The following is a 25,041-nucleotide window of genomic DNA, read 5'->3' as shown; positions in this document are numbered from 1 at the left end:
AAAAATTGGGACTGTTGAGGCCAGTTTTACAGAGCAAGTTGTATTAAATGAACAAAAGCAGAGCAAGAGCAGTGAATTTGTCAGGTCCTCACTCGGTTTGATTTTTCTTTTCCCTTTCTAGTTTGCCCTGCTAGGTTATATTTTACCTTCTCCTGGTAAAGTTGTGCAGGCGAGTAGTTCTTATCAGGAACAAATGATGCCATAAATCCGGACTGAAATCAATGAGGTTATGAGCTCTAAGAGTGAGAGGCAGTTTTGTGGGCCTAAGTGTTTTCCCTGCTCACCATGCTGTATCTTTGAAGCCAGAAGCCAGAGGCTCATTTACAGACCTATCTATAACGGCTCTGTCATCAAGCTGGGTTCCCAAGGCCCACCTTCCCCTTTTAAACAAGAGGAATATTTAGAAGAAATAATAGAGAGTACATATGCTCTCATGTCTGTCTCCAAATGTATAAGAAAAGAAACGGAAAAGGATGTGCCAAACAAAACCACCTCTTGGTAATAAGACTGTAATGTAAAAATTATAGCCTGGAATTCTTGGAAATGGCTCCATCCGCCCTCCCCCTCGAAGAAACTGGCACCAGCTCTTTAGCTTTACTCAGCTAAAGGGAGCTTATTTACCAGTGCCAAATGCATTCATTTAGTAAAAGGGAGGAAAATAGTAATGGATGCCATTCAACTTTCTGATGAGGGGGATGACCATTTTTCTGAAGTACTGGCTTCACTTAGAGGAAAGCCATTAACAGACACCAGAAATCCAGGGAGCTGGCTGTTGAATGCTGTGTGTTCAGTTCTTGGTACCTTGTGTGTGTTAGATAATAGAGGGCACATAGGGCTTCCCAGGTGGCGCTAGTGGTAAAGAACCCCCCTGTCAATGCAGGAGACATAAGAGACAGGGTCGGGAAGATCCTCTGGAGGAAGGCATGGCAACCCACTCCAGTATTCTGTCCATGAAGAATCCCATGGACAGAGGAGTCTGGTGGGCTACAGTCCTTGGGGTCACAAAGAGTCAGACATGACTGAGCGACTAAGTATACACATAGGAGTGATTAGTGAGGTTTCTATGTCAAGAAGCCAGGTTTGACTCTGCCAAGGAGTGCCAAGGAAGTGAGTTTAGTAGTTCGTGTTAGTCTGTTCTAGTTCTGGGTTGAAAAATGGACTGATTGTCTACCCCTTATCACACACATTGCTTGGCTTAGGGAAGGTCTGTGACTAGGGGGAGGCAGGTCCATCACCCCAACCCAGCATTTCAGGTAGCATCAGTCATTGAGACAGTAATATTTTGATAGGGCCTTTGTGAAAAATCAAAATTAAAAAAATCCACAATGAAAAAAAAAAAGATCTAATTTTTAAGTGATGACAGAATCAGAATATTCTCAGGGACATTGGAGCCTGAGGCAAAAGGAAAAATAATTGCATTAATTTTGATTTTTAAGAATTTGCCTTAAAATTCTAATGTACTCGATGACTGAGTTTTTGGGTACCTCCTGCTAACCCTGAAAGCCCAATTCTAATGGCCCCTGTCTCGAGTTTTCCCTAATTTCTTTCTCTCCCCCTCCATGGGCTTCTTGGTCACAGTGTATTTTACCTCTGGGCTTCCCCAATACTTTCTGCAGCTCTCCCAATAGTGTGATAATTTGTTTGCAGTATTGGCCTCTTTCAGAGGACTCTGGCTACCTTGAGGATCAAGGCCATGTCTTAGGCTCTTTGTATCCACTGTGCCAGCCTGACATTCAGTAGGTACTCAAAAATATTTCATGGTTGTTAAAAACAACAACTGAGTGAAGAAGGAGTTCAGTGAATAAGTGAAATCAGCCTTTGCATCTTTGAGAACTTGATCTGTTTTCCATGGTGATTTCTATCTACAGCCCTGGGTCAGGTGGGGACACTGTTTGGGAAACATGAGTCCCATGGAGGGAACCACTTCTAGAGACTGTCCTTTGTGAGGGCGCACAGGGAGTCAGGTTCAAGGAGTGGTGATGACGTGCCCCTGGTGACCCCATTCCCGTGCCCATCTTGCTTCCTAAGAAGGCTTCAGTCCCAGCTCAGGGGGAAGGCAGGGTGGGGGGGATGGTTCAGAGATGGGGTAGGGGTTTCCCCAACATGCCAGGCGTTCCCTAGGCCCCAGCTCACAATGATGAAACAGACCCTCTGGATGGGGGTGGTGATGCCCTGATCCTGAAGGGCCATGGATACCCCAGAACATTAGGAATCTTCCTGAGGGTTCCATGTGCTCAACCTGTTTGAGGGGGTGCTTGGGTTTGTTAGAGAGCCACATTCTTTGACATATTTTTGTGATAGTGACTCAATGGTGAGCTGCTCTTAACGGAACTGGTTCACCCAAGGGTACTCACTTTAAAAAAAAAAGTAGGGCAACTTATACAGTATTCATGATCACTTCAAATCAAAGACAGGGAAAGTCAGTATAGAAATGGCCACTTGCACAAGGAGCTCATGTGATTAAATTTCAGGGTCCATGAGTTCTAATCCTAGTTATAGACCTTGTGAAATTATTTAACCTACTTATGGGAAGATGTTAATTACAGTGATGAGTTCCCCAGCATTGTTAATTTTTGGGGGGTGCAATTTAAGACAAACAGGCATGCTAGCACATGATAGCATGGCTCCGTCTACCTGATGTTGAACCTGTCTACCTGACTGTTTTCTTTTTTTTTAAACAACATTTATTTAGTTGGTAGGTTGCTTTGGCATCAAGTAGACACAATGGGTACTGTCCTGGGGGCTGTGTATTGGCTTAGGGTTAAGAAGCCATAGTTGAATGGTGAGTAAAAGTCATACAACACTAGAATACAAACCCATGGACACAACAGAGTTGGCTGCCTAGAGTCTGGCCAAGTCCATCAGGAAAGGAATACCTTCAGTATCTCCCTTTGGCTCTCTGACTCCTGCAAGCCACTCTAAGAAAGAGCCCAACATCACTCATCCTTACAGGTGACAATGCACCAATGGGCTATAGTCCTATCCCTTTGCTTGAGTCAAAAACACAATTTATCTCCCATGTTCCCTTCCCTCTTCCAAGCCCTATGTCAACCTAAGTTAGACAGGCCAACTCAACCATTTCAGAAAATCAAACCTGAAAACAAATGCACTCAGGTCAAAGGAAATGCCCTTCCATTTCCTCTCCCTCCTCCTTCCCTCCCTCTCTCCTTCCCCTTCCTTCCCCACTTGCTAGGTGCTGAGTGGCCAGTAGGGAACTTGGTGCCTGTTTTCATGGAGCTTATATTCTAGTCCGAGTGGGCAGATGTGAAAAAAGCAACAGGTGCTCTCATTTTCGATTTCTGTACGTGATTTGAAGACAGTCAGATCGGATGGTGTGATGCAGTTATGGAAGTAGAGGAGGCTGACTATAGCCGGGTGGTCTGAGAAGACCCTGGTGGGACCTGAATGATGAGAAGAAGCCAACGAAGCAAGGATCTTGGGGCAGCTCTTCAAGGAGATGGCAGCACAACACAAAAGGCCCCGAGGCAGGGGTATGCTTGGCTTTTTTGAGGAACAAAATGAACCTTGTTAAGGAGGATAACCTTCCAGAGGCTGAGGTCATGGAGGTACACAAGGACCAAATTGGTGGGTACTTCAAAGACTGAGATGAGCAAATTGAATTTTATTCCATCTGCAGTGGGAAGCCATTGGAGGAGTTGAAGGGGGGAAAATCATGATGCAATTCACATATTATAAAGGCATCTTTGGAGAACACACTGGAGGGAGGTGAAGAAGGAGGCGAGGGAGGCCAGATCTTGAGGTTGTTGCAGTGGGGCAGGCGAGTGATGATGTGCAAGGGTGGAGAGAAGTGCATGGATGCAGGAGATGTGTTAGAGGTGGAGTCAATAATAGTTGCTGATTAATCCCATGTGTGTCTCTGGAGGGGAAGGTTGACTGAAAGGGAGGAATTGAGCATGTCCTCTCAATTTTTGTCTTGAGTGGCCAGGCAGACCGTGGTGCCTTATGTCTGTATAACTACAGGCTCTTGAAATGTTTTTTTTTTCCCCTATAATAAAGAACTAGCCTTTGTGAAATAGTGATTGAAGTTTTATCTTTGGTGAGACAAGAACAAAATAAAACTGTTTGTAAGCAAGCCAATGGGAACCTTTTACCCCTCCATTCCAGGCACTCATTTGTAAGCCTGCAAACATCTTTGTACTGAATTTCAGCCTGGGCTGTCTCCCCAACAAGACTGCTTGAGGGTAGCAGGGAACACTTTCTTATACCTTCTGGTGCATCGAATGTCCAAGTTGGTGTCTGGCACATGACAGGCGTTTGGTAAATGCTTGGTGAAAGGCAGGAAGGAACGACAACAGACCCTCTTTAGAACTTGTCTACCTTTTCTTTCCAGAGGTTAACACAAAAATGAAGGGGATACCAAAAAGTTAATCAAGTTAGGGAAACTCTGCAGACTGACACAGAAACCTCAGTATACCCAGAAAGGAAAGCTACAATTGAAGAAAAAAACAAACATGCTGTAAATGATGTTTCTCTCACTGTGGAAAGACTTAATAAATCCATCGTGACAGTTACCTGTCTGGCAATAGCAGTGTTTTAGGACTAAACTGCAACTCTATTTGATCATTTGAATTCAATCCCAGATATATTTTAAATATCTATTTTGGTCATGTCTAAGGCACTTAGGATGACAGATATACTATCATTAGACTATAAGCTAGTAAGTAAGTGAAGTCGCTCAGTTGTGTCCGACTCTTTGAGACCCTATGGACTGCAGCCTGCCAGGCTCCTCTGTCCGTGGAATTCTCCAGGCAAGAATACTGGAGTGGGTTGCCATTTCCTTCTCCATCATTAGACTATATTCAGTAATTAATAAAGAAATTGGTAAGAAAGTGAAGTCCAAAATGCCTGTGTAGTTATAGAGGAGCTGCCTCATTCATTTGATGCAAGAGAGGCAATGAGCTGTCTGTAAGACAGGTGTTTTTCTACAAAGCATTTGGTAGTTCTTTCTTGAATAGAGAAAAAAGCATCAAGAGTATTAAGCATACTATTTTGGAGGCATTGATGTGGCCTCATCTGCCCTTTCTCACCACACCTTCTGCTCTGCCATTTCATACTTGTAATTACTTATTTTTTGTTCTTTCCTTCCTCATCTGTGCCTTTACTCTTGCTCTTCCAAAGGTCAGGAAGAGATCTCTCACCTTCTCCATCACTGCTAACCTGATCATCCTTCAATGTTCAACCCAAGTGCAGCCTTCCTGGATTTCTCCAAGCTGAATTTATACCTTCCTTCCTCCATGTTTCTTCTGGTTTATATTATGTTGAGAATTATGCTAATGACTGGCCAGTTATTGTCAACCCAGGAAACTGTCAATGCTTGACTTTGTGACTACAGCCTAAGATTTTGCCATAGTATATAGTTGAACATTTCTATGCTTGAAGGAGCATTATATAACATATATATATATATATATATATATATATATATACTAAAAACTCATGCTATCTCCCTTGTGTTGTATTTTCTTAGGTTGTAGGATACTGATTCTTTCAAACACTTTAGTTAGTAGTTCCCTAAAGGCACCAGCAGCAAAAATTTGTGAATATATTTTTTTATCAGAGATGATTTGGTTTTTATTCCTAGGAAACAGAGTTAGAAAAAATTTAAGGTCATTGTTGTTGTTGTTCAGTCGCTAAGTCATGTCTGACTCTCTTCTACCCCATGACCTGCAGCACACCAGGCTTCCCTGTCCTTCACTATCTCTTGGAGCTTGCTCAAACTCATGTCCATTGAGTCAGTGATGCCATCCAACCATTTCATCCTCTGCTGCCCCCTTGTCCTCTTGCTCTCAGTCTTTCCCAGCATCAAGATATTGTCTGAGTTGGCTCTTCATATCAGGTGGCCAAAGTATTGGAGCTTCAGCTTCAGCATCAGTCCTTCCAATGAATATTCAGGGTTGATTTCTTTTAGGATTGACTGGTAGCCATAATAATTTAAAATACATAGTCATTTGAAGATGTTAGCTTTAGCTTTTAGGTTCTTTGCTATCTTTAGCTTTCTCCATTTTATTTTAATAATGATAAAATGTCAGATTTGTTAACTTTTCTTCATTCTAAGCTGTTTACCAAACTTTAAGCATGCAAATACAATGTAGTGATCCATATGCTTGCAACTAGGTTTATGGCCTTGAGAGCATTCAATTACAATGATTTCTATTTCATTGATGTTGCTCAGAGTCAACAGAAGGATTGGGTCCCAAGTTAATGGGTTGTATTTAAAAATAAGAAAAAGAGTGCAAAGGTGGAGGTGTTCACCTGCTGCACTAGTATGGTTATTGTTGGAGAATGTTTGAAACAAGGTATGGGAACACTTGGCTGTAATAGTCTAACCAAATAGGTAACACTCATAGGCTAGTGAGTACAATTGACAGTGGCATTTGGGACTAAAGAGAAATTGGTTACAGATAAAATCAAGGGATCACCAACATTGTGAACAGATAAGAGTTTCTGCTGACAGATCCAACACTCAGAAATGTTTCCTCCTTTCTCAGGAGATTGGGAAAGGCAGGTAAGAGTATTGTCTTTCCAATAAAGAGAAGGAGAAAATCAAGTGAGGAGCAACAGTGAAAAATGGATATATAGGCCTAGTCTGGTTATCTTGAGAAAGCTGCCTCCTTCAATGGCTGTTCACCTCAAGTTCTGAAAATCTGTATTTTCAGGTTACCAGTTTGTGTGCAGGTCCAGCCAGGGCTTGACGCTTTCTTTAGATGTGACACGTGAATCCAAGAGTCTATTCCTTGGAGTCTGGCAACACAATTGGTTAGTAGTACCTGATAGGGGCCTTCCCAACGAGGCTGAAGGGAGTCTTTCTGGAGGTGTATTGTCCCATAGATGAAATCTCTAGGTTGTAAGGAGTGATGTTTAAGGTCTTTGTCTCCAGAGAATATGAAAGATGGGAGACACTGTGAAAAGACTGTACTTCTAATGCATGGTGATTTTCAACAGAAGCAAGCAATTAAGCCTTTACAATATTGAAGTCTGATCTCCTTTTATCAGTTGTGGATCAAAAGAAGCGGAAGCCAGGTGCATTGGGCATCCTGTGATTATCTCAAAAGGTGAGATTTTATGGGTTCCAAAAGGGTTTGGACCTGAGATTTAGAAGGAGTGATTGCAGCGCCTTTGGCCAGGGTACTACAAATGGAAAGGTTTTTTTTACAAATTTTGTGGATTGAGTCTTAATGTTGCCGTTAGTGCATCAGACCAGCCCTGAGGATTGAGGGTGGGAAGTATGGTGAAAATGTGGTAGGACTGGCCAAACAATACAGACTTGTTGTGATATTTGACCAGTAAAATGAGTTCCCTGGTCACTATGGAGCTCAAGAGGAGTTCCCCAGGTAAGGATAATCTTTTCTAAAAGAATTTTAGGCACAGAAGACGCAGTAGCTTGTCCACATGGGAAGTCTTAGACCCAGTAGGAAAACATATAAACCATGACTGAAGCATATTTATACCCATGAGATGGGGGAAATTGAGTAAAATCTACTTCCCAAACCTCTAGTGTCCATTGGGCAATTTAAAGTGTTCAGGAGCACTGCCAACAGGTTTTCCTGAATCATATATGTTTTGGGCAGGTGGGGCAAGCAAAATAGGCACTTTTTGTGGCCTTATTGTTATCTGCCACTAGTGTTGATCATTTTATCTGTGTTTATCATTTTATCTGTGGACCAATGGTTTAATGCACATACAGCACTGAGAATTTTAGAGTCCTTAGCTAGACTGGATTGTTATTTGGCCCAAATCAGAGTTCTCCCTTTTATTGAGCCAACAGTTACTAGATTTCCAATCTTGTATTTCCTTTTCTGGAGCCAATTCTTGGGCTTCTCAAACCAATTTCTTGAGGTTATCATTTGTCACTTTGGACGTGACAGAGGTTTGATATTTCAATCCTTTGAGGGCGGCATTCTTGGTGGAAATGTCAGCAATGTGGTTTCCTTTAGCTTCCAGGGAGTCAGGTTTGGAATACCCAGGGACCTTAATCATAGCTGATGTGGCTGACAAGAATATGGCCTCTAATACATCCTGGACATAAGAGCCATTGAAAATCTTATGCCCACTAGAAGTAAAGAGGACTTGCTGTTTCCACAGCACTTTGAAGTCATGGGCTACTCCAAAGGCATATCTACTGTCTGCTGTTTTGCCCTTTGATGAAATTCAGGCCCAAGGATCATATATTTCAACCTGTTGGGCTGAAGTAGCCAAAGGCAAAAGTCCCACCTTGGTGACTTTAAAAGGAGTTGAAACTACATATCCAGCACAATATTTACCATTTTAATTCTTTAAGAATCATTCATAAACCATGAAAACAGCATTTGTTAGAGGAGTTTCCTGTGTATCATGGCAAGGGGGCAAAAGGTGATCTGTCAGAGTCAGTCATGAGGAGGGTAGTCCTTAGAGAAGGGAAGAGGGGTGGCAGAACTAAGGTGATCACAATGAGAAAGTTATATGAGGAGTGATTACTATGAGGATTTCCTAGAAAGTAAGATGACTGGCTGAAGGGTGTTGAGAGTGATGAGAATTCAGGAGGGCTTTACTGCATGGGGTACAAAGATGGTTAGAAGGGATCCATAACTATCTCTTTGGTGGCCGTAATTAAAAGGAATGTGGCAGAAATGGCTCTGAGGTAAGGAGTGTCCTCATATCATAGGGCCTGTCTGCTGGCTGTAGTACCTTATGGGACAATGGTGAACCCCATGTTTTTGGGTGACTACTCCTAGAGTACTTGTCTCCTTCTCCAATATAAAGTTGATAATTAGAATGTCCACAGGTAGGAAGATGTATCAAGCTTTCCTTTAAGGTATTAAAAGCTGGGTCATGTAGATCTTCCCAAGCAGTAAGAGTCAGGTTTGCTGTTCTTTAGTGGGGCATATAAAGACTGGGCCATGAAAGAGAAGTTCAGAATCCAGTCCTAACCATAAATAACCAACCCAAGAAAACCTCAAAACTGAGTTTGGTACTGGGCTTTGGGAAGTTCAGGATGCCATGAAGCTTATCTGGGTCTAGGTGCCCAGCTGCTCTCCCATGACCAGATGCCCCAAATAACGAACTTGGGTTTGAAAAAACTGTAGTTTCTCCTTAGAAACTTTATGTCCCTTTGAGACTAAAAGCTTCAACAGGTGATGCTGTCTTCCTAAAAAAAAGATCTGGGAAGGGGAGCAGAGAAGCAAGTCATCTACATACTGTAATAAAGTAGAACCTCCAGAACATTTTATATCATCTCAATCAGCTTTCAAGGTTTGTGAGATGTAAGAAGGACTTTTGGTAAAATCTTGGGTCATTACTGTCCAGGTATATTGTTGTCCTTCCCAAATAAAGGCAAAGAGATATTGACTAGCATTATCTGTAGAGATGCTAAAGAAGGTGCTACATATTAATAAATCACTCACAGGGAGAAATTTGCCTTTGGTGGGTATGAGGCTGCAAAAGTATTGGAATTGGAATCAACAGAGTGACAAGGGATGACAGTATAGTTTATGGTCTGGAGATCTTGGACAAATCTCCATCCTTGGCCATTGGATTTCTCTTTAGGTGAAACAGGGATGTTGCAGGGACCGTTTTTGTTGTTTAGTTGCTAATTTCATGTCCAACTCTTTGCAACCCCATGATCTGCAGCCTATCAGGCTCCTCTCTTTATGGGATTTTCCAGGCAAGAATACTGGAGTGGGTAGCCATTTCCTTCTCCAGGGGATCTTCCTGACCCAGGGCTAGAACCCACATCTCCTGCATTGGCAGATGGATTCTTTACCACTGAGCCACCTGGGAAGCCTGTTGCAAGGACTAGTGCACCAGATAATGAGACCCTGGGCCATATAATCATCCATTATTGGCTTAATGCCCTGGAGGGCCTCTTTATTTATAGGGTATTGGTTAATTCTGGGGAGAGGCTTTGACGGATCTATTTGCATCTTAATAGGAGGACTCTGCCAATATCAGTTGAGGATTTTGCCCATAAGGAGGTGGCAGCTGATCTTACAGGGACAAATGATTAGTTTCCTTAGAATTAGGTTCAGTGCCATCAGAGGTGGAGCAAATAAAAGATGTTGAAGGGTCATATGATTCACTCAGTAGGCGGCTATTTTGGTTGCTATTATTAAATTCTAGAATTATTCTCCATTTTTTGGGAGAAAGAACATCCAGAATGATATTTTTCTAGGAAATCTCAACCCAGTAAATGAATAAGAGTGGAGGAACTAAGGATCAAAGGCTGGATATCTTTTAGAGGGCCTAAATCAAAAGAGATAGGTTTAGAAACAAGAACCTGTTGACGTTTATTTGGGATCACCACTATTTGACCCTTTTAATACTCTGAGGCAGGGGCTGCTTAATAACAGTGGGGAAGCAGTGTCAGACTACTTTTTTGGGCTCTAAAATCACTGCAGATGGTGATTGCAGCCATGAAATTAAAAGATGCTTACTCTTGAAAGGAAAGTTATGGCCAACCTAGACAGCATATTAAAAAGCAGAGACATTACTTTGCCAACAAAGGTCCATCTAGTCAAGGCTATGGTTTTTCCAGTGGTCATGTATGGATGTGAGAGTTGGACTGTGAAGAAAGCTGAGCACCGAAAAATTGATGCTTTTGAACTATGGTGTTGGAGAAGACTCTTGAGAATCCCTTGGACTGCAAGGAGATCCAACCAGTCCATCCTAAAGGAGATCAGTCCTGGGTGTTCATTGGAAGGACTGATGTTGAAGCTGAAACTCCAATACTTTGGCCACCTGATGCGAAGAGATGACTCATTGGAAAAGACCCTGATGCTGGGAGGGATTGGGGGCAGGAGGAGAAGGGGACGACAGAGGATGAGATGGCTGGATGGCATCACCGACTCGGGCATGAGTTTGGGCAAACTCTGGGAGTTGGTGTTGGACAGGGAGGCCTGGTGTGCTGCAATTCATGGGGTCGCAAAGAGTCGGACGTGACTGAGCGACTGAACTGAACTGAACGGAAAGCACTGAGAGTGTAACTCTAGTGTCAGTAAGGTCATAGAAATATTCATTCCCAATCTGGAGAATGATTTCTTCAAGCTGATTAAGAGGGAGGATTTGGAAGCACACCTGTAGTTCCTTAGGCTTCCCAGGTGGTCCTCTTGGTAAAAAACCTGCCTGCCAGTGTAGGAGACATAAGAGACATGGGTTTGATCTCTGGTTGGGAAGATCCGCTGGAGGAAAGCAAGGCAATCCACTCCAGTATTCTTGCCTGGAGAATCCCATTGACAGAGGAGCCTGGTGGGCTACAGTCCAGCGGGTTGCAAAGAGTCAAATGCTACTAAAGGGACTTAGCATGCACTCATGCTGTAGTTCCTCAGAGCCCCATCACTGGGGGTTAGAAGGGCATTGGAAAGGCTGGTTGGAGGGCTGAAGGTACCTGGAGTGCTTAAACTTGTAACTGTCTTTTCCCCAATGTCCTGGCTTTTGGCAGTGATGGCAGAGACCAGGAGGTTTGTTTTGTTTGTTTATGTACCTCCATTAGTTGGAGTCAGAAAGTGAAGATTTTAGTGGTCTTCCTTTTAGTTGAATCATGCTGGGTTTAGACAGACTTGTTTGCTAAATTAATTAAATTTGGCATAGATGTAGTTTCCCATTCCATCCTGGTCATTTTAACTGGAAGAGAAAGATCCTGGTTCAGCCCTTAATTAACATAGAGGTAAAGCCTACCTGAGTGGATTCAACATCCATAGACTAGAATTGTCCTTAAAAATAATGTGGAATTGACTGTGATAGTTGTGCAGAGGTTCATTTGGGTTTCTGAGTTCAAGTCTGAATCTCATTTCAATTAGTAGGTTTTTGGAAAGGCCTAGAAGTTGCCAAATGGTGTCACTTGGCAATTCCCTGAGTTTGATCATATAATAGAGAGTTGGCCTCCGGGTTGTACTCCTAGGAACTCTTTTGAATTTACCCAACTAGCAGTTTTAAATCCAGTATTCAGCTTGATCTTCACTGACAAGCATGTGAACTAGCAGATATAAGTCAGAGAAACCAGGCTGATAAGTATGAATGTCCATATTAAATTCCTCAGTAAATTTGTAGGGATCCTCAGTTACTTTGGGAAAATCTGACTATAGCTTGTAGTTCAGCATTAGTACAAGGAACACAAGAAATTAGGGATTTATCATTTGAATCTTCAGTGGGCCTGATTTAAAGAGGAAGATTTTAATAGGTTCAGGTGAGGTGAAAGTAGGGAGAAGTTCATAGAAAATAGGAAGTTCAGTGAAAGGAATAGGATGAGAAGATAAGACAGCACAGAGGAAAAAAGGAAAATGGCACCAGGGTCAAGACCTTGGCACCAGATGGCTGCTGTGCACCTGGCGACATAGAGGGTAGGGGAGGGGGAGAAGAGACCTTAGTAGCTTTTTTATTTTTTCCAATTGTTTATTTTACTCAATTAATTTAGAAATAGTATTTTGTAAAGAGGTGATTTTAGAGTCTTGAATGCATTTGGAAGCCTCCAGGAGCCAATTAAAACAGGCATTTCATTCAGTCTGTTTAATTTGAGAGATGTGGTCTTCTAATTTAGTTCTGAGAAAAACAAATTTGGGGAGGTCAAAAGTTCCCCATAATGGCCATTGGAATTCTAAATTATTTTGGTCAAATTGGTCCATTTAGTTAAAATGTGCATAAGGAGGGACCATAGCTTTTAAATATAAAACCAGCTGGGGTCCCAGAAGGGGGACACTCTAGAGATAATTGAGGAGAGTTTGATCCCACTGCTCAAAACTCTGAAGTTTAAAAAACAGAAGAATACTCACCAGAAAGGGAAGTGCCTTCATGGAAACAAAAACAGGTCCCAAATAAAGTCAGAGAGCTTGACCAAAGGAAGGGAGCTTAGATCCAAGAGAAGGCTTACTCAATTTAATAGAAAAAGATAACTCACAGAAGGAGAGAGTACAAGCTGCTCAGTGGGTACTCCAGACAGTTCTTAGGGTCATTATTTCCTCAGGGGATTGTCACCTTTGGATCCCACTTCTGACACCATGAAATGCCAACCTTAAAAATAAAATAGCTAGTTATTTTACCAGCAAAATTAGTTTGAGAATAGCAGAGGAATTGCAGTCAGCATAAGCAAACTATGTCATGCCATAGGCAAGCCTGGAGAACAAAGAAGAGGAGCATACTTTTATAGAGGAAAGGAGGAGGTTGGGAAGGGTTGTTTAAAATGAAAGTTCATTGGAGTAAAGCATGAGTTCATGGTGGTGGCGGCTTCTCATTGGCTAAGTATGGTGTTTTCTCATTGGCTGGACTGTTGCTAGGCCAAGAGAAAATCTCTCTTCCTCCTGTAAGAATGTGTAAACTTCTTGCAGTTTGGAAATACAAGGTACACTTCTTCCTGCTGAGGTCTGAAAGTGGCAGAGAGTGGTAATGCAGTGGCAGAGAGTCCCCTTTCAGGGCTTCCTGACTCCATTTTAAATGAGGTTTCCTGTTTTGCATATAGGGTTATTGTTACCATCTTTCTAAATTCCATATATATGTGTTAGTATGCTGTAATGTTCTTTATCTTTCTGGCTTACTTCACTCTGTATAATGGGCTCCAGTTTCATCCATCTCATTAGGACTGATTCAAAATGAATTCTTTTTAACGGCTGAGTAATATTCCATGATGTATACTATCTATGGTGAAACAGATCACCAGCCCAGGTGGATGCATGAGACAAGTGCTCGGGCCTGGTGCACTGGGAAGACCCAGAGGAATCGGGTGGAGAGGGAGGTGGGAGCGGGGATCAGGATGGGGAATACGTGTAAATCTATGGCTGATTCATATCAATGTATGACAAAACCCACTGAAATGTTGTGAAGTAATTAGCCTCCAACTAATAAAAATAAATAAATAAAAAAAAATAAATGAGGTTTCCTTTATTTTCACAATAGCAATAAGGTAGGAAGAAATACACGCATACATATTTATAAAATATGTATAGAAATGTAGGTCAGTTAAAAGTGCATTTTCAGGTGTGTGCATATCCTAAGGCTTTGTTTTCTGAATGTTTACTCTGCACCAAGCACTGTGCCAAATAGTTGACATGTATTATCTCATTTAACATTTGCAACAACCTCATGAGTTATTATTATCCCCATTTCACAGGTAGAAAACCAAGACTCAAAACATTGTATGATTTGCCCAAGTTTATACAGTAATAGGTGGTGCAGTTAGGGTTCAAACTCAATGTGTCTGATTTTAAAGTTCATGCCCTTTATCGATATGCATTTGTAAGTGTTTCTTTTTTTAACCAGATACCAACTTTGTCTCAGAAGTTCAGATTCAGAATAAAAGAAAAAAAATGAAGAGTATGAAAATGATAATGGTTGTGTGAATAGCAAAACTGGATCGCCATGATTACCAAGGATTTATTTTATTGTTTATGTGTTTTATGAGGAGAGAGTTAGTCCTCAGACTCTGGTGCTCAGTCTGTATTGGCTTCGGAGCATGAAATACAACATTTCAGTGCAGTTGCATCCCCTCCTCGCCCAGTTTAAGACCACTTTATGGGTGAGTTACTTTATGATGTGGTCCTTTTGATATCTTGGTAGCTAAGATGGAATTCTCAGAGTTATAATATGTTCAAACACCAGATGAGCCACCAAAGAAGTCTGAAAGCCTTCATTTTTAAGAATCTCCAGATTGAGAAAGCCATTATCCTGAAGAGCTGAGTCATTCACCTCTCAAGATTTCTGAGAAGTCCTGTGATTTTGCAAAACAGGTACAGGTTTCAAGATAATTTCATCTGAAGTCATTCACCTCTCAAGATCTCTGACAGTTTCACGATTTTGAAATGCACAAATTTCAAGCTAATTTCATCTGAAGTGAAAACCCTGCTTTATATCTCTTTATAAACAATGCGCTAGAAAAACACCCAGGTGTCTCTGTGACCCCTTAGACCCTACATTAGAGTCCCTCTTAGGCAGTCAGTCCTTTTGCTTCATAGGTTTCTTAGTTCATTGTGTGAGTATTTGTTTAATGCCTGTCTCCCATGCTGGACTGTGAACTCTGGGTGGACAGGGACTGTGTGTATTGCTCAGTGCCACATGTTATCTACAGTGCTTGAAACCCCATGTGTGGCAAGTAGTTGACACTCAATTTTTATTGAGGCAGGAATAAATGAATGGAATGTGATAGAAGAGTATACACATGCAACTGGGTAGCGGATTTAATCTTGATTTATGCCACAGAGATTCCCATTTGTAGTTTTTAAGCATGGCCCTAGTTCAGTACCTCTTTCGTGACCTAACAGCTCTGGGGGTTTTCTGTGATGGAGGACAAGTCTGTTTGCTTGGTAATTACAAGAGGACAGATACAATATTTACTAGCCTTAGCAACTCTTGAGCAAATGTGGTCCCTGGAGAAGGGCACGTGATAATAATACAGGGAAACCCAGTTGTTATCTCAAAGCTAAGCCACACAGGCATCAAGGCCGTGACTCACGTTCCTGTGGTCAGGAGCCATAGAGTTTTCAAGGATAATTTATGGTGACGCTGATGAGACAGAATTCATTGAAATACTGTAACTGCTGAAGTATTCTGAAGTGGAAAAGTCAGCCCGTGGTGGGGTAAATACCTTGTTGACCCCTTTTCCCTCTCCGATACACCATTGTGTCAAGTATTTACTCTAAAATACTTGAGTCTTAAAGTGACCCAGGAGAGATGAACTGACCATGGCTGCTTAATGCACGTTAAGATTTGGTTTCTGAACACGAAGGACATGCTCATCTTTACTCAGCCCATTGTTCTTTGATCGGTTAAATGATGCTATAAATGGAGGACAGTGATAGCAAAAAATAAATGTTTTATACAGTGCTAGAAAAAGCTTTAGGGGAAAATTTTCGCAAAAGAACAGATTCTTTCTTGTTTCTATAGAAACCAGTAGCGATCAGGAGGAGCGAGGTGTTCTTTCAAGTGTACATGGTAGTAAGGCCAACTCAGCAGTCCCCAGCACACTGGAGGGCTGGTTAAAGACCCACTGTTGGGGGGAGCCTCTGTCTGTGTCCCTTTGATCTCACTGGCAGTGGGGGACATCTTGCTGGAAATCCTGGCTCCCCCATGGACTGAGCAGGGCTGCGGTCCATAGTCGTTCAGCATCATAAAGCCAGAAAGGCTCTTAATAGGAATCTCTTGTTGAAAGAAGAAGAAAAAGATAAACATAAGGAAAGCTCTAATATCAGCTGTCAACAGGCCATTCAATGTGCTCCTTACCATCAAGCAGTAAATGTCCTGGTCGTCTCCTGCCCAGATAACTGATAAACTGGCCAAAGCAGGCATTTGAGCCCTAGATGGTAGCATAATTTGTTTCTCTTCCAATTTGTCTCCTTCTATAAAATCTTTTTTTTTTCAAATGAAATTAGAGTGAAATGCCTCCTTTTTGGTTTCATTTGTAAAGCTGTTACCTTCCTGACAAGTGAATGTTGAGCAAGACTTAAATCAAATTCCAAGGCAAATACTTTTCTAAAGCCTAATCAATACTACAGCTTTAAAATGATTTCTCCAGTCTTTTAAATGAAGTTTAGGTCAAACGTAATGACAGGATGAAGCAGGCACATTTTGCTTCAATCTGACAGGTCCCAGAAGGTAAGAGGAATATCTAGTAACTGACAAAAGGGTTTTCCCTTTGTTTGACATTTACTTTGTATGTAAACAATCCAGTATATTGGCATGTCAATGTATTAGTTGGTGGTGGTCCAGAACACAATGTAAATTCAGATAGTATTTCTTTCTGCTCACAAATACACACTCTTGATCAACAAGAATGCATTTATTGCAGTCTTGCCTTGCAGTTGGCAGAACAAAATGAATCATTTTGAAATATAAACTTTCTCAGATCTAAAATATATCACTGGAAGACACAAGACATAGGAGGAGAAGATTATGAAATAAAAGGAAGATATTTAGGAGTCTATAAGTCATAAACATAATACACGTTCACTAATAAAATACTGGACTTTCCTTGTGGCTCAGACAGTAAAGAATCTGCCTGCAACGTGGGAAACCCAAGTTCAGTCCCTGGGTTGGGAAGAACCCTTGGAGGAGGGCATGGCAACCCATTCCAGTATTCTTGCCTGGAGAATCCCCATGTACAGAGGTGTCTGGCAGGCTACATTCCATGGTGTTGCAAAGAGTCGGACATAACTGAGTGACTAAGCACAGCAATAAAATACTGGGACAAATGTATAAGACTACACATAGTGAGGAGGTGTTAAAAGCTGGATATCTTTCTTGAAGCTGTAAGTTGGAAGCAGCATTTTGCAGTGTGGAAGAATATGAAGTTGCCTCTTGTTGGGTGTGTGACCTTAGGGAAGTCACTTCCCCTCTCTGAACTTCAGGCTCCTCATCTACAAACTGATAATAATACAAATGATGGCGATGGTGATGATGAGGAGGAGGAGGAAATGGAGGAGAAATGTGTTTCCCTCCTAGGGTTTTATAAAATTTAAGAGAATTCTAGAAAACTCTGCACATAAGAGGTACATAATATATGCCATGTTCCTTTTCCCCTTCCCCAAAAGTTAACAGATTAGTATTGAGCAGTTCTTTTTTACCAAGCTTTCAGCCATCATTTTTCTGCTGTTCAATGAGAACTAAATTTTTGTTAAAATATACTTTGTCTGAAAAGTAAACAAACTTTCTTAAATTGGAGACATACATGGAATGAGAAATACCGTGTGTTTTCTAGACACATTTTGTTTTGGCTTCTTTTTCCCTGGGAGTAAAGTTTGGGTGAAAATCTCTAAAGTCCTTATACATATTTAAGATGAAAAAAAGCTGTAGATTTGCTGTGAGAGACCCAAAGCTTTTTTGGAGAACTGTGTGTGTTTGACCTCTCAGGCTGAAGTCACCATATCAGCTTCATCTGACATCAGTATTTAGAAGCTCTTCTTATTGGGTGTGCCTTGGTTGCCTAGTACATGTAATAAGGGCTCAATAAATACCTACCTAATGAATAAATGACAGTATCATGAAATAAAGTTAAAAATGTAATGCTTACCAAACAAGTCTTGATAAATTTGTTTCAGTGATCTTTTTCCTCGCACACAATTGTGTGTAATATCATCCCACAGGCAATGTATGAAAAAGGGATAATGGTAGATAAAATGGAAAGAATCCTTGCCTCTATTTAACTGGCCTCATTAATTTATAGCAGTACCGACTTGATTCATTGTATCAGTATTTGGCTTAAATTTGACTGGATCAGGATCCAGACTATTTAAAGTTTCTACCAACCCAAAGTGCCTAGTATATATTTGCAGTGATTTATAATCTACAGACAGTCATTATCACTGTCATTTAGCTTTATTTTGATCCCCACTAGTTAAACAGCCTCACAATACCTACGTGGTTATAGCCCTTCAATATGCCTATGATGAAATTTCATATCACCCAATAAGACATCCTCATTATTTATAAAGAATGAGTTGGGGCGAGAAGGCGGTGATGATTTCTTCACTGATTTCTTGACTTATTTAGCTCACAGCCTCATCAATTCGACCCAGACAACCATTACTCTTCCTTTATTACACACCAGACACACAGCCAGAACGAGACTTAAAGTCTCAGAACATTTAGTAAAGTAAAAATATGCATCTTCAGACAAGAAATGTGGGGTGTATACCATGTATTGTTCCTTTTCATCCTTTCCAAGATGTAACTACTGACTGTGCTGATGGTCTGGGCGTGCCAGCAGCACTAGAATGACCACAATCCTTCCACCTGAGATACCCAAAGTCCTTCCTTTGCATGCTGCATGGAGCTGTGGATTCATTTTCTTAGGCTGCCATGACAAAACACCACAAACTGAGTTTGTGGGTTAGAACAGCAGAACTGTTTTGTCTCCTGATTTTGGAGGCTAGAAGTTTGAATTCAAGGTGTTGGTGTGGCCATGCTCCCTCCAACGACTCTAGGGAAAGAGCCTCAGCTGTTCATTGGCTTGTAGATGTACCGCACTAATCGTCTTTCACATCACCACCTTCTTCCTGTGTCATCACATGGATTTTCCCCTGCGCATGCCCATCTCTGTGTCCCAATCCCCCCCCCCTTTTTTTAAAGGACACCAGTCATTTTGGATTAGGGTCCAGCCTAAGGACCTCATCTTAACTTGATCATCTCTGTAAAGACCCTGCTTTCAAATAGTCAGATTCTGAGGTCTTGGGAGTTAGGGGTCCGACATAGTGTTTCTTTTCAGAGACAGACACAATTGAATTCATAATCTGTCATCCCAGAAATTTATGTGCAACTATGCTTCTGATACTTGTGGTCCAGACGAAGCCTTAGATGAGAAAAGCAACTCCAAGCCTGTGGGCTACTTCATTGTTTCCCAGGCCCTACTGTTTGGCCACTTGACCTGAGACCTTGTTTCTGTGGGTCCTTAAAGAGGGACATGATGACCATGCCTAATTAGCTACTGCAGTATTACTTTCTATATATGCTGCAAGTCAGTTTGGTCACAAATTCAGCCTGGATTGCTCTCTACCCTGCCCCCAAATGTACTTAGTCTGAGTTGGTAAGCTTAACTAGATCCAAATGATAGCAAGAAAATTTAAACTTTTAGACAAATTTAATTTAATGGGAAACCAGATGGTAAAGCTGTCTTGTAGTGTAAAGTAAAAGGTAGTATTGATTAAAGAGAGGATTTCTAAAAGTCTTGCAACTAGACTGCGTTCCTATGGGAAAAGCTGCTAACCCAAATCCTCCTGGCCAAATAATACCAAATTTTTTTTAAAAAGCTCTGAGTTTACTTGCTCAAAAGCAGGTATTCACAATGCAGCATGATCATTTTAAAGCTACAAAAAGTTTTCTGAGAAGTTTGAGGAATTTCTTTGTCCTAAGGATAGATGGACACCTCATAAAGTATTTATGGTCCAATCTAACTAACTAGGATGGACTTGCCAGGTGTTGCAGGGGTAAAGAATCCTTGCTTGCAATGCAGGAGGCATGGGTTTGATCCCTGGGTTGGGAAACTCCCCTGGAGAGGGAAATGTCAACCCACTCTAGTATTCTTGCCTGGAAAATCCCATGGACAGAGGAGCCTGGTGGACTACAGTCCATGGGGTTGCAAAGAGTCAGACATGACTGAGTGACTGAGCAGGCACTAACTAAGGATTAGCATGGGGTCAGAGGGTCATTGTTAGTAAAACTATATCTCTAGGTCCATCTACATATAGGACGCACTTTTAGAAACTATGAAAAAATATTATTCAGCCTGAGGCATTAGCGATTATTTTAATTAAAATTGTGTGTGTGCATCTCCTGTGTCTTCTGCATTGCAGGTAGATTCTTTACCACTGGTCCACCTGGGAAGTGCCAAAGCACCTATCAAAAAATTGATAGGGAACTTCATCATCAAGAAAGTAAAAAGATGTTTCAGAATGGGAGAAAATATTTGCCAATCACATATCTGATTAGATATTGGTATATAAAGAAAAATACAACTCAATAATCAAAAGAGAAATGACCCAGTCAAAAATGAGCAAAACCTCTGAATAGACCTTTTTCCAAAGAAGGTATGCAAAGGACCAATAAACACATGAAAAGATGTTCAACATCCTTAGCTATCAGGGAAATGCAAATCAGAACCACAATGAGCTACCACTTCACACACTGTAGGATGGCACTGCTCTAAGAGATAAGACACTCAAAAGTATTGGTAAAGATGCAAAGATATTAGAATCCTTATACATTGCTGATAGGAATGTAAAGTGGTGCAGCTACTGTGGAAGTTGGGCAGTTACTCAAAAAGTTAAACATAGAGTTACCTTGCTGTGCTGTGCTGTGCTTAGTCATTCAGTCATGTCTTGACTCTTTGTGACCCCATAGACTGCAGCCTGCCGGGCTCCTCTGTCCATGGAATTTTCCAGGCAAGAGTACTAGAATTACCATATGACCCAGCAATTCTACTCCTAGCTATATATCCAAGAGAGTTGAAAACATTTATACACGCAAAACTTTGCACACCAGTGTTCATAGCAGCATTATTCACAGTAGCCAAAATCTAGGAACAATGCAAATGTCCATCACCTAATGAAAAGATATACAAAATAATGTTTTATCCATACAATGGGATATTATCCAGCCACAAAAGTGAATAAAGTATTGATACATGCTACAACATGGATGAACCTTGAAAATGTTATGCTAAGTGAAAGAAGGCAGACCCAAATGGTGATATATTGTACAATTTCATTTATATAAAATAACCGGAATAGACAAATCCATAGAGTAGTTACCAGGAGTTGGGGAAAGGGCAGAATGGAGGGTGACTGCTAATAGGTACAGGATTTTTTTGGAGGGGGTAATAGAATGCTCTGGAACTAGATAGTGGTGTTGAGTGCACATCTCAGTGACTGTACAAGAGCCACTGAAGGCTATACTTTAAAATGGTGAATTGTATTTTTATGAATTATATCTCAGTAAAACTGTTTCTGTTGTCAAAACTCAGCCTCTGTTCACCAGTGCTGAATAGAAACATGGAGATAGAGTTTTGGGTGAAGCAGAAAAGAGTAGCTTTTATTGCTTTGCCAGGCAAAGGGGGCCACAGTGGGCTAATGCCCTGAAGACTGTGTGACCCACCCTGGAGGGGGTAGTGAGGAGTTTTATAGTGTTCAAGGAGCAGGGCGTGATCAGCTTGTGTATAGTTCTTGAATCTGTCAGCATCAAGGTGAAGTTTCAAATATCATCAACCTTCTGATTTCAGCCAGTCTGGGGTCTATGTTCTTGTGGTCAGAAGTTTTCATCTGGAGGGGGCTCTGCTTCCTGTGAAAACAACTTAGGAATGTGTGTCAAGCCTTTATCTGTATCTTTCAGGGAACTGGGAGTTTGGGGGTGGTTCTGCTATGTGGCAGAATTATAGTCTAAATTGTTACCAGTTCCCTAGTCCAACAGCACTTCTTTGTTTCTACATCTTTACATTTCCCAATCATTACCTCTTGAGTCAGCATTTTCCTTCAAAGGACAAGGACACAGGGGCTTGTACACAGTTCCATTGCCAAAAAAAGTTTCACTTGCTAGTTTTACCATTCATTGATGATTCATTGAAACAGTAGCTAGATTCTTTGCTTACAATTAGCCTAACACAATTTTTTCCAAGGAGGGGTATTTTATCACTGGCATTTAGAATTGCTACTGCATAGTGATAATAAATAGCAGACAGAAATTTGTTAGGGAAATCACATTGGAACACATTAAGCAGTTTAGTTAGATAAGAGTCACCGTCGTCCGGAAGAAGATAGACAGAAAGGTTTCAGTGTTGGGCTAGCAAGCAGTGGCAGTCAACATGCAGTGGTTTGCTGTCTTTCCAGTTGGACGATCAGCCATTTAGCCTCCTTCAAGCCTCTGGGACCCTGGTGCCCAGCACCTCCACTAGAGGGGGAGCAAGCAAGATAAAGAATGCCTAAGATGAGTGTGGTGAGTTAAGAGCCTGGGGGAAAGATTGTGGAATGGAGAGAAACTTGGAATTCTAGGCTACTGCATAGCTTCTTATGTGTGTGTCTGTGAAATGCAAGTCGATACCAACCTTGTGCTCTTTAAAATGGTAATAAAAATTTTTGTCCCCAAGAATAGCATAGAAAAGACATGGAAATTAGAATCTGTTTGAATTAAACATCAGGGTTATTATGGGTTACTTTTTTTTTTTTTAAAGCGTGTGGGGAGAAAGGTTACCATCTCTCTTATACCCACACATGGGGAACTTTAGTGTTTTTTGCAGTCCTGGAAACAAGTTCAGGTTCAATAATGTCGAGATTTTAAATTTTATCCTCTAGAAAGTGAAGCTTAAAAGATGTCAAATGTTGGAATATTTTGTATAATTTGAGGAGAAAGAAAAGTCATAGTTTAATAAGAAAATCAGCATTAACCATCACATTCTGATCTGACAATTGAAACTAAAAATATTTGGCAAATTTTCATTTCATGGAATCCAAACTGAAAAGCATAGGGCTGTATTTTTCCCCCTTAGCCTCATGTACTCTGCATTGATAAGGAAGAGACAAAGAATAAGCCAACAATCTTTTAAGAGAATAAATAGAGAGGCTATATCAGAAGGATAGCAGAGATTTAGCTCAATCTCTATTTCCCACAGCAGCGTCCGGGTTTATGATGACCTGAATCATCCAAAGAAAGGATAAATAATGTTCAGTAAGGATTTAGCCACAACTAGATTTTATCATTGTCTGAATCCTAAAAATCGGTAACCTGTCTGTTGTGTCCTGATGGCTCATGAAAATATGCAGTGATCTGCAACAGCTTGAACTGTTCATTCTCGACAGTATATCTTTAATTCTCACCGATATATGAACCAGATTGTCTGATATGTGGATTACTTCTGGCTCTCCCACCCTGGTGACAAAAGGGAGTGCTGGGGCTTTGTGAATGGAGCCGATTGAATAGCCCTAGAAGTGTTGGTGTTGACAAAGCCAAAGTTAGTGGCTTCTTCATTATGATTCATGGCCTCTTGTAGGCAGCAGCACAACAAACTTAGCCCTGGCCACAGCTCCTGGTCTCATCGCTTTGATCCCCGTCAGTGACCTGGAAATCGCTCTTTATAATAGGAACGCAAGGATTCATTCTGTAGCCCAGCAACTTGTTTATTCTTGTTTGGGTCAAACTGTTCATGGAAGGGGATGTGACTGAGTATGCTGCTTCTCAGGCAGGGGATGGTGGGCTGAATCGGTGGTGCTGTTCCCTGCCTGTGTGCTTCGTGAAATGACTGAACAATTCAGTGCGAAGTGGCTTTGACCTTAGCCTTTACTCACCTGTTAATATCTAATAATAACTACAATTTCCTGATACTGGACCATGCTTTTTACTTATCTTGTTATTTAAGGCTCAGCGAAAAACTAAGAAGTACACATTAGTATTTCCATCGTAGAGATGATGAAACAGGGTCTCAGAAGTCCTTATGGATAGTATTACCTGCCTCTTTGGGGATATTGTGCAGATTAATGAATACATGCATAGTGCTGGTGGACTGGGGGTGTGTGTGTGTGCCTCATAGCTGAGCACCGTGCCTGGGACACAAGAAGGACACGAAGCCCCTCAGTAAATGAGAGCCATACTTCTTTTGTCTTGAACAGCACTGAGTATTTTACCTAACAGGTTCAATAGATAGTAGTTGAATTGAATTAAAATCTCACTAAATAGATTTTGCAAGTTGGCTTTCCTGCTGTAATTAGCTTTCTGACAATTTGAGTGGTAATTGGTTGATGGGAAGAATAATTAATAATAAAGGCTGTTTATTTGTGGGGTAAGCATTTATCACACTTTTCACTCCTTTCCATCAGTATTTAATTCACGAAAAGGCTCATAAGTTAACTATAGAGAAATTATATTACTAAATATTGAATAGTAATTACAATACACAGTATGTTTTCCCTTTAATTAGCAAATAGACTGTTCATTATGTTTTAGATAATTGTTACATATCATTTGATTTTATTTCTTTATCACTTGTGGCAGGTGATTACATTTCCACAGGGTGTAATTTTTTATCACATTTTGAAATTTGATTGCAAGATTATGCAGTACAGAATTCAGTGTATTCAAATCACCCTGATTTCTTTCACATTCTTTGCTTCTGGGAAATTTGCACTTCTTTTTTCCTCCCTATATGTGCATGATAAATACGAACACAATATTAATGAAGCTGAATAAGTGTGTAAATCTCTGTAAGTGTCCTAAATCAGAGACCTTGGAACTTCTACTTGGAAACTTTGACTCGTGTCTCATTGCAATAGTCATCTCTTTGAAAATCAGTCTCTTTTGCTAATAAAGACAAAGAATAATATAATATCTAGTAATCTAAAATGATATATAATAACGTCATATAAGCATTACACAGTGCTCTAATGCAATATACAATGATATTATAATAAATGCAAATGAAAATAAATGCAAATGTTGTGTCTAAGCGTCTGTGACCCTGAAGGAGCTCAAGAACATGTAGTGATAGCTGCTCGCTCCCCTCCTCATCTTTGAGTAATTGGGCTGATAACACCCCTCATTGCCCTGCTGCAGGTTTGACACTGCGAGTTTAGCTTTGACAGGAAATCAGTA

At 40.9% G+C, this 25,041-nt stretch overlaps 1 protein-coding gene across 9 annotated transcripts in view; it reads left to right on the top strand.

Annotated features, from left to right (window-relative positions):
* Positions 1-25,041, top strand: part of AFF2 (AF4/FMR2 family member 2) — a 541,148-nt gene that overhangs the window by 70,452 nt on the left and 445,655 nt on the right. Inside the window, exon 1 of one of the 9 annotated variants that reach the window (XM_043458365.1) lies at positions 20,896-22,395. The exons of the other annotated variants lie outside the window; for them this stretch is intronic. The gene's annotated coding sequence lies outside the window, so the exon portion shown is untranslated. Of the gene's footprint in view, positions 1-20,895; positions 22,396-25,041 lie in introns of those variants that run through there. 9 annotated transcript variants of the gene reach the window in all.

Source organism: Cervus canadensis, chromosome X (assembly GCF_019320065.1).
Source record: "Cervus canadensis isolate Bull #8, Minnesota chromosome X, ASM1932006v1, whole genome shotgun sequence".
NCBI classification, from domain to species: Eukaryota; Metazoa; Chordata; class Mammalia; order Artiodactyla; family Cervidae; genus Cervus; species Cervus canadensis.
This window is presented reverse-complemented; position numbering and strand designations above follow the sequence as displayed.